The sequence below is a fragment of the Mytilus trossulus genome, chromosome 5 (genome assembly GCF_036588685.1).
Source record: "Mytilus trossulus isolate FHL-02 chromosome 5, PNRI_Mtr1.1.1.hap1, whole genome shotgun sequence".
In the NCBI taxonomy this organism is placed as follows: Eukaryota; Metazoa; Mollusca; class Bivalvia; order Mytilida; family Mytilidae; genus Mytilus; species Mytilus trossulus.
In genome coordinates, this window is record NC_086377.1 from 75,415,454 (window position 1) to 75,426,135 (window position 10,682).

A 10,682-nucleotide genomic window follows, 5' to 3' on the forward strand; every position below is an offset into this window, starting at 1 on the left:
CTGAGCATTTTTACAACATGTTTAAAATATCAACCTTTTCAAAAGAAAATAATTTAAGTAACTTAAAAATGGGCTGTTTTATTTACAATACTATGCACACTCATCAGGTAATATCACCATGAGTTTTCGCAAATTTAGCATTTTATAATAGTCTAGTTTTTAGACGCTTTTTGTCTAAATTCAAATTGAGTTCAGTCTTAAATTTTTAAAACATGTTGTATTTGATCATGAATCATAAATGTGAAAACACTGTACATTCATGTAATTTTTTTCCAGAAAAGAGGAAGATTCAATAGTTTTGTGAATTTCATAGAACTCTGCCTCTTACCTAGAACAGTGCTCTATTTTCCATATTATGATACAGCTTTATGCCAAATATAAAGAGACTGCTCCTAGAAAATCCTGATAAAATTGCAACTAAAATTTTGTGACGCTGACATGAACCAGTTAGTTATCCCTATGTCAATTTTGGGAGAACAGTGGAATAACAGTAATGTTAAGTTTCCTCCTAGAATGTAATCTCTAGTAATTTGAGGCTTGGGAATAAGACATGTAAAATATAGTTGCCTATTACTACCAGCTGAGACAAACACAAATATTTCAAATTCCAATAAAATTTATTTCATTACCACATATGAAAACCAGATATGCAACAGGGTCAGCTTTATACGACCGCAGATATTGAACCCTGAACATTTGGGGCAAGTATTGACAGAACATTTAAGCTTGATATAGCTCTGAATTTGGTTTTGGTTTAAATAGTTGACACAACACAATGAGTGTGGTCTAAGAACTTAAACTTAAAAACTTTAAAAAAAATAATTTAACATTTACCTATTATGGTCCAATATCCAAAATCTAAATGAATGGTTATATTCAGCATATCATAGAACCCCAAGAATTCAATTTTTTGATGAAACAAAATAATTTTCAATTTTAGACCCTTAAGACCTCAATTTTGACCAATTTGATAACCAGTCCCAAATATTAAAAAAACTAAATACATGGTTAGATTCAGCATATTGAAGAACCCCATATATTCAATTTTGTTGAAATAAAACAAAATTTAATTTTGGACCCCGATTTGGACCAACTTGAAAACTGGGCCCATACTAAAAAATCTTAGTACATTTTTAGATTCAGCATATCAAAGCACCCCAAGAATTAAGTTTTTGTTAAAATCAAACTAAGTTTAATTTTGGACCCTTTGAACCTTGATGTAAACCAATTTGAAAACAGGATCAAAATTAAGAATCTAAATTCACTGTTAGATTTGGCATATTAAAGAACCCCAATAATTCATTTTTTTATGAAAGCAAACAGTTTAATTTTGGACCCTTTTTGGCCCCTAATTCCTAAACTGTTGGACCAAAATCAATCCCAACCTTTCTTTTATGGTTATAAACCTTGTATTTAAATGTCATAGATTTCTATTAACTTATACTAAAGTTATAGTGCGAAAACCAAATGTCTTTGGATAACGACGACAATGACAACGACAACGGCATACCAATAAAGGACCATTGTTTTTCAATTTTTGCGATTGTATAAAAACAAATATACACAGATAAATGGTTAAACTGTTGAGCAGACATACAATTACCCTACCACGTCCATTTGTATCTTTATCCATCGTATGAGTTAAGCCATTTTCAACTGATTTTTATAGTTCGTTCTTATGATTTACTGTTATACCACTATCCCTGGTTAGGGGGAGGGTTTGGATCCCGCTTACATGTTTAACCCTGCCACATTATTTATGTATGTGCCTGTCCCAAGTCAGGAGCCTGTAATTCATTGGAAGTTGTTTGTTTATGTGTAACATATTTGTTTTTCATTAATTTTTTATATACTTAAGGCCGTTAGTTTTCTCATTTGAATTGTTTTACATTGTCTTATCGGGGCCTTTTATAGCTGACTATGCAGTATGGGCTTTCCTCGTTGTTGAAGGCCGTACAGTAACATATAGTTGTTAATGTCTGTCATTTTGGTCTCTTAATTGTAGACAGTTGTCTCATTGGCAATCATATCACATCATCTTTTTTATATTGTCATTAAAATGGTTAGATTTTACTGTTCATATATATGTAATATTATTGTGGTCTACCGTAAAGAAAAACGTGCAAAATGGTCTAAATACAAGTTTTTATTCATGAATGAACATGATGAAGGTATTAGCAAAAAAGAGTTAAAGTATGATAGATCTTAATATAATAGTTTCACATGATAAAGTCATCAATATCTATTCTAACTAAATATTAAACAACTTTGCAGCATCAGAGTTGAACATTTTTTGATAAAAACAAGCATTCTGTAAGTAATACATGGCAATACATAGTCCCCAACCCGTTACAAATTCATTGTAATGGAACAAAAATTTGATCTATAATTTGTTATAATGTAAACTACATAAAAAAATATCGAGACAAAATCTTCCAGCAAAACGTAAAAACTTGTTGAATTCTGACTATCTCAGCAAATTTTCTATCTCCAAAGACAACAACTCAGTTATCAGACTGGAACAAAATTGAATCATTAAATACCAAAGAAAAGAAAAAACATTCAAAATGTCATTTTGTCTTTAAAAAAATGAGTTATTTCTGTTTGAACAGAAGTCTTCTAATGAATAAGTATTTCATCAAAAATTTAATTCTAGAGAAAGAGCTTCAGCTGAACAAAGAGAAAAGCTTAAAGCGTGAATAATGAATTTGACCTGTAACTTGTCATGATTAATCAAAACAAAATCTACAAGCACAAAAAAATTCTGATTTGCCGAACTGACAGACACGCAGTTCAAACCCAAGTCCACTTAGACGTTGGCCGTTAGAGGACTAAAAATCAAAAATCTTAAAGTATCAACAAACACGAAAGAGATGCTCTTTGGAAAAGCTTTGGATTTTTGAAGAAGTAGGGTTACCTCAAATGTCATTCTTTTATCTTGATTTAATCTGAGATATAAATCGAAAACTTTTATATGGCACATTATATATGAAGAAATAATCTTTTTTCGTAGATAAAAAAAAAGAGACAATTTTTTTTTACATATGCTCTAAAAGACACAACTTTCTAATCAAGACACTCAAAGATTGGCCCTATAATTGGTTGCATTCCAATCAAAAGTTTCAAAGAGGAAGATTTTTTGAAGTACAAGTATGTTCAAAACTCTATTTCATATAACAAGCTTTTTAAAAGACTGTCATCAATTGAAAGTATGTGAAAACCAGGTGCTCCACAGGGCACAGCTTTATACAATTGTAGCGGTTGGACTCTGAACAGTTGGGGCACATTAAATATGGTCACAATGTTCAAGCTTGATGCTGTCTGAATTTGGATTGTAATTGAATTTTTTACAAAAAAAGGTTTTTGTTACAAAATAAATGTGACCAAAGATCAACAAATCTATTGCACAATACTGTGCAATTGAAGATTTCTTCTTGAAAATTTTCAAAATTTGAAATTTGAAAAATTAAAAAAAAAAGAAATCCCTTAATTTTTTTTAACAAATCCCCCCCCCCCCCCCCAACTTATTGAAACCCCCCTTTCAGCAATAACCCTTAAAAACAATCCCATCCTTTCCTTTTTAGTATAGAACCTTGTAGTACAATTACAGAGAGTTCCGTATACATGTACTTAAACCCAAGTTATTGTTTGGAAACTAGAAATGTGCTTCTTTTCGGCCCTTTTTTGGCCCCTTATTCCTACATATTTTGGGCAATTAATCAAAAACTAAATCCCAGCCTCCCCTTTGTTATATGAAGTATTGTGGTACAGTTTGAAAGAGATCCATACAATTACACACAAGTTATCGTCTTGAAATAAGAAAAATGCTTGTTTTGGGCCCCTTTTTGGCCCTTTATCCCTAACTTTGATTCCATGACCCATTTAAAGGAATCCAAACCTTCTACTTGTGGTTTTAAACATTATGATACCATATCAGAGCAATTGAAATACTTATACACAAGTTATTATCCTAAAACTAAAAAATGCTTGTTTTGGGCCCCCTTTGGGCCCTTAATTCCTTAATGGTATAGGGACCATCATCCCCAAAATCGTTCCAAAGCTTCCTTTTGTGGTATTGAACCTTCTGAAAAAAAATCATAAAGATCTATACACTTAAACTAAAGTTATTGGCCGAAATATAGGTCTACTTTGATCAGTTTTAGTTAAAATGTTAAGGGCCAAAAACCATTACAAAAGTGCATTTTATAGATATTTTGGGGCATTTTTTACTAACTTCCCATTATTTGCCAGGCTAAAATTTTTTACTTGTCTTAGAACTGATATGCACCTTTGAAAAAATCCTAAAAGTTTAAAAAAATAAATATGATCTTGAGAGGAAACACCTACATGTACTGAGTACATGTACTACATGCAAGTTATCAAATACATCTGTTGCACGAATCTCTCTGGCAACCTGCCAAAAGGTACAAAGTATGTCAAAATGCATTTTTTTCTTTTTTTTATAATGTTCTTTGCAAAATATAACAAAATAATGCTATATTCAAGAGATATATCAATTATTCAGACCTTTAAAAAGTACCTAAATTTTGTTGATTTTTTGGCATTATTTTTTTTAAATTCACAAATATGCAAATAAGGCTGTTAAATGGAAAATAGTGTGAATTAATCAAAATGTTTTTTTTATCTTAACTCCTAAATACCCAAAGATTTTGGAAATATATATAATGTTGCAAAGTTATTACTACCCACTAGTAGCACGATTTCAGTCTGAGACGGTCATTTTGGTCTGATCACATCTTGATTGACTGGATTTACCGCTAGAGGAAATCGTCGAGACATTTTAGACCGTTAAGACTGCGTTACGATCGATAGCCGCATCAGGTAAATCAGTTCGTTAAGGCATGTCCAGACGGAAAAGACTGAATCGTCTAGCGGGCTGTTTAGACCCGTTAAGACAGTGTCAGACCAAAACAGACCATGAATACAAAAATACGTTCAAAATTTTCAGACCCTGTTTAGATCCGTTCAGTATATCGGTTTGATACCACGAGTTGCGCCCCTTCTACTCGATAATGCATTTTAGATTAATATACATGTATTTTAATATAATTATAATTTGAAGTATATTTTGGTTAATTAAAAGATAAATAAGCATTAAATCTTCTGTTGATTCTTTATTTCTTTTCTTGTTTTGTTGAGGAACTACTAAATTATTCGTCTATATAATTGTTTATTTTTTAATAAATGTTAGTTTATATGAATATATATATTGATAATTAAATGCAAGGACGTATGTTTATTGTATACACACCAAAATGTATTCCATCAATTTAACCTTAAAATGTGAACACCGGTGAAAATGTGTTTCGTATTTGAAGATTAAAAAGTAACGGAAAATCCTAAACGTTACCTTAAAAAGTTAAGGAAATGTGGTATGATTGCCAATGAGACAATCCACAGAAATGCAACGGAGGCAAATTAACACATGCATATTTTTGTTTTATGTATTACAGTTGCTTTAATTCGTTATCTGTTGATATATGTCATAGTTTACCGTGGAAGCTGTTGCTTTTTTATCTTTTTTTCGTGCGAGTTACTCTATAAAACTTGGAAAAAAATATTCTCGACATCCGGAAATTCAAAAAAAAGACTTCCCGGATCCCGAAAGCTGATCATGATACTGCATTCAGTCTCTGTCGGGACCGTGTTAAAGTATCACCGTATAAAAATGTTCATTCAAACAATGTTGTATCCTTATAAAATTTATTTTCTACTTCATATAATATGTATATAGTACTTAGTATATATGTATGGCGTTAATTTAAAAAAAAATCTGTGTTAGTTAAAATGGTCGAGTTCAATGGCACGTGCTAGTAATCAACCGGGTCAACAGGTAACAAAATCAATGATCCATAACGTAAGAAAGAACATGCCTATTATATTTTACAATTACTCTCATCACCATTATTAATAAAAAGGTGTCGTAGGGCTAAACGTTAATAAAGAACTAATGAATATGTGTATACACGTATTTAAATAGTGATGTCTGACCGTCAGTTTTTAATATACATGTCTTTGTTTTTCTTATATTGAACAAAATAACGAATTTGAATCTATTATACGTTAAAGGTTCTTACAATGTCATATGTCTAAACACTAAAAGACCATGCAAAATATTTGAGCGCCGTAGGGAAAATCATTAAAAAACATGTACTGTTCGGAAGTTTGTTTACTATTCAAAAGAAACTTTTCGCTTCTCTACTTGTATAGTTTAGAGAGTATTCCTTTAAATTATGTCAGTTACTTAGTATATAAAGTAGTGTGTATCATTGTATTCTATTTATTTGGCTAATTGTATAATTATAATATACATTTTGTATTTCACAACTATATATACTATAAGTTGTGGTGTGATTGATTGTTGGTTGTTTAAAGTCCAGTGGCAAATACTTCATGCATATTCAGGACTAGCTGTAAGTTTATGACATATATGGAACTCACTGGTGTAGTTTTCACGTGTTAACATGGATAAAAGAATAATTATTTTTTTAAATATCGAAACATCAGGGAGGAAAGGCGCATGGATTCCCCGCACTTATCAGTTCTTTTCTCTGTTTTTGTAAAAAAAATAAGGGTTTCTTTTCGATTTTTTTTATATATGTTTTTATAATTTACGATAACTGTGGTGTATACCTGCTGTCAGACGAAAGAAACATATGTGCCCTCTAAAAAAAAATATGGATTTTTTGCTTTCGCATTGACGTTAACGTTTAACACACAACTTTAATTACTTACTGTGATATGTATGTAGAAGTTCTGGAGAACTGGAAAATGAAGGATGCAAATCCAACTGACCAAACTTTGAATTAAAATGGTCATTAAATAACCACACAAATAAAAGAACAAGTGTAAGTGTTGGAATGACATATACAATATATCACCAGGTGCATTGTCAGAGAATTATAAGTTTTGATTTTACTTTGGTAACTAGACACAATTGAAGAGAGGCAGCCCAATCTTTTCTTCTTTGTGTTACGAGTACACATAAACTGATCTTAGTTATTTCGTGAAGCATTTCCTTTAAATGATAAAATCGCGCGTGATTATCTAACAAATACTCACAGTGCAGTGTACTGCAATCAGGCGCGGATCCAGCCATTTTAAAAAAGGGGGTCCCAACCCAGAGTAAAAGGGGGGGTCCAAGTATATGCTCTATTCAAATGCATTGATCGGCCAAAAAAAGGGGGTCCAACCCCCGGAACCCCCCTGGATCCACCGAGACAAATTATATCAAATTATAGAGCAGTCTAACGGCTCCAACTCAAAATTTGAACCATTCTATGTTGGGGGTTGGGGTTACCATTTAGTTCGAAAGCTCAAAGTATACAAGCTGTTTCACCCTTTTTATTGTGATGATTGGGAATTTTCATTAAAGGGAAACTTCGCAAAAAAATCAAAAATTGATATTATGTTCATTCTGTATAAAAATGCTCAAATGCATGAATATTAAAGTTTTTGAATTTAGAGTATCAATTCTCTCCGGTCGGCCATTTTGTTACCTTCTCCGCTTTGCACCCAAGATATGTCTAAGGAACAAAACTACAGTAACCCGATGTAGTCGTAATTGCGTGTCGATATCTTGTCAATCGTACGGTTGTTTTATCCGACTAGTTAACTATACAAACTATGTTGATATGGAAAATTTTCTTATCTTTTTTTTTAATAACCATGATCTGTTATTTTTAACAATAATGATAATATTGGAATAAGTTAAATAGTAAAAATTTCAAATCATAAATAATTGTTCAGTGAAACTTGAATTGTTTTCGGAAATCTAATTAGTTCATAATTCTTTTATGTAATAAACTTTATTCAAATAAATTAGGATCTTCGTTCCACTGATCACCTACATGGCTAAAGGTATTACTCCCAAAGGTATTGCAGGGGGTGTGACACGTCCAGGTATTCAGGCGATTTCCTGTCGAGCTTGCAAATTCATGCATCGTTTCACGTCTTAGGGTATTGGTCAGTGTAAACGGCCTGTAACTTATAACTTTCCATTTTGAACTATTAGGTGTATAACGGAAAAAAAGTCACAGGAAAAAAAGTCACAAGAAAAAAAGGCGGAGGAAAAAAAGTCACAATTTGTTTAAGTAAACTTATTTGTCAGAAATATGTTGGAATGCATGTGAAAAAGTCACTATGTACATGTATGCAATAAATAATTAAACTGTAGTTTTCGAATGCATTGAAAAAGTCATAATATATTTGTATCGGATTAATTTTTTAAAACTATAAAGGAATTATATACGTGATATATATACTAATAAAAGTGTATCTGAATAAATCATTTTCTTTTTTTCAAAATTTACTTTTTTAACTAACAGGGAAAACTGATTGTGTCCTTTTATTTAATATTGAGCATCAGTTGTATTTCATTGATATGGCTTCCTACGAAGACAAGAAATAAAAGGTCTACAAAGGGGAGAGGTGCCACAAGAAGCCACACATCAATATCAACAGTCCCTAGATATATATGTATAAAATGCTAAGCTATTATTAATGGCAATGAGTTGTTTGTTTAACACTAAATTACAGAATACTTATCTTTATAAAAAAACAAAAAACATGTGGTCAAGTTATATACTGAACTTCTAACTTTTATTAAAATTAGGGGAAATTGTTGCTGTTAAACTCACATCTCTAAGAGATATAAAACAAAAATAATTACAACAAATCCTTGAAAACATGTATCAATCTAGTACACCAGCATGAACATGTTCCATTTAAATGATTTGCAATTTATATCTAAATTTCCAAAGCTAGTCGTATAAAATGAATTAACAAATGTCTATTTCCAAACAAATATCTATTGGGAATGTTTCGCTAATATATCCATATATATGTGCGGCGTTATGACCATTTCCATAAGAAAAAAAATACAAATTGGGAATGTTTCTCCTGTTAATACATGTATGTGCAGACCCTATGACGATTTCATGCAAAAAAATATATATTGTGACTTTTTTTCCTGTGACTTTTTTTTCTGTGACCTTTTTTCCTGTGACTTTTTTCCGAGACTTTTTTTCCGTGACTTTTTTTCCTACATTCGTATAATATTCATCTCTATCTTGTGTGTCCGAAAGTGATATTATATATACTAGTCATTACTAAACTCATACGCTTGTTTATGAATAACATTTCTGATGTAAAGAAAATTATTTATAAAAATATAGATAATACCAAAAAATAAACAACAGATTTGATGAAATAAAAATCTATATACATATTTTTTGTCAATGGTGAAGGACAGATCAGACTATACCAGAAATTTTGATTAAAAAAAATGTACGCACTTGTCGACCATTCGTATATACGCCAGGATAAAAAGTTACGGAACAATAGCGCAAATTCAAATATATACATGTATACATTGTACATAAGAAAGAAACATACATTTTGTGTGAATTGGGGTAAAAGTTTTGTTACATGTAGTAGACTAGTCCACGTATGCCAACAGTATGTAATCATCAAATGTCGAAAGACTATTGTATACCAAAAGAAGAAGACGAGATTTAAATACAGGTCGATATAAAACTTTCTTTGGCTCATTTATGGACATTTATATATCAATTAGAATTAGTTCTCGAATAAAGGAAGAAATTCGTCATCATTACAATTGTTCCGACATACATGTTATATGTACGCAACTGGACGTACACTAATAATCCCTAAGGGATGTGAATATTTTCCAGGAAAACTATAGAGTATCAAAGTTTCAAATCAATTTCGGGATTTATTTTCTTTCAATATATTCAATGACAGCAATTTAAAGAACAAACTGCTTGTCCGCTTTATGGGTATTCTTGCCAGTTGAAACAGACTTATATCATTAAACAATAGGGAAAGATGACATTAAATTCGTTCTGGTTATTTTATACATTGTTGGTCAAATAGCTAAAGTATTATATATAGTTGGGCCCGATATAGTTACGGTGTGAGACTATTCTGTTAAAGACATTCCCGATTATGTATAAATTTTGTTGATGGTTTTCACACTTGAAAAGCATATATGTTCGTAAATTTTGACGGGGGGATTTAGGGGGGCAGGGGGTTGCCCCCTTATTGGGAAAACATTTGGTTACTTTTATAGAATCACTGGAGCGGGCCCCTTCTTAGGCAGTTATTGGGCCCTACTTATGAAAATTTCTAAATCCGCGAGTGGATACTCAGTACCACAGAGGTCAAACAATGCACATTTGGGTAATTGTACACGACATGCATGCTACAATTCATGTTTGATGATCTTAGACTCTTTGGACCTCTATGTGGGCTATTTCGGTAACTTGGCAAAAGATCCCTAAACTGGATACACGGTTAGATTCAGCATGTCAGAGAACCCCAAATATCCATAAGGACTTTTGTCTATAAATTTGAAGACCACAAACTTGAAAAATATGAAAATGCATGCATGGGATACATTTGTTATTGAAGGCATGACTGTAACAATATGATGAAGATAAATAAATATCTTATTCTGGGGTATCATTGGGGGGGGGGGGGGGGGGTCTGATACCTGATCCCGCTTACTGCTTTGTCAGATTCCCGTATCCCGCTTATACTATGCAGTTCTGATTTTTTGAAATTTTCCGTGTCCTGCTATACTTTATTTCTCGTTTTCACGACACAATCATTTAACTTTCACGTGTCACGCTTACAAA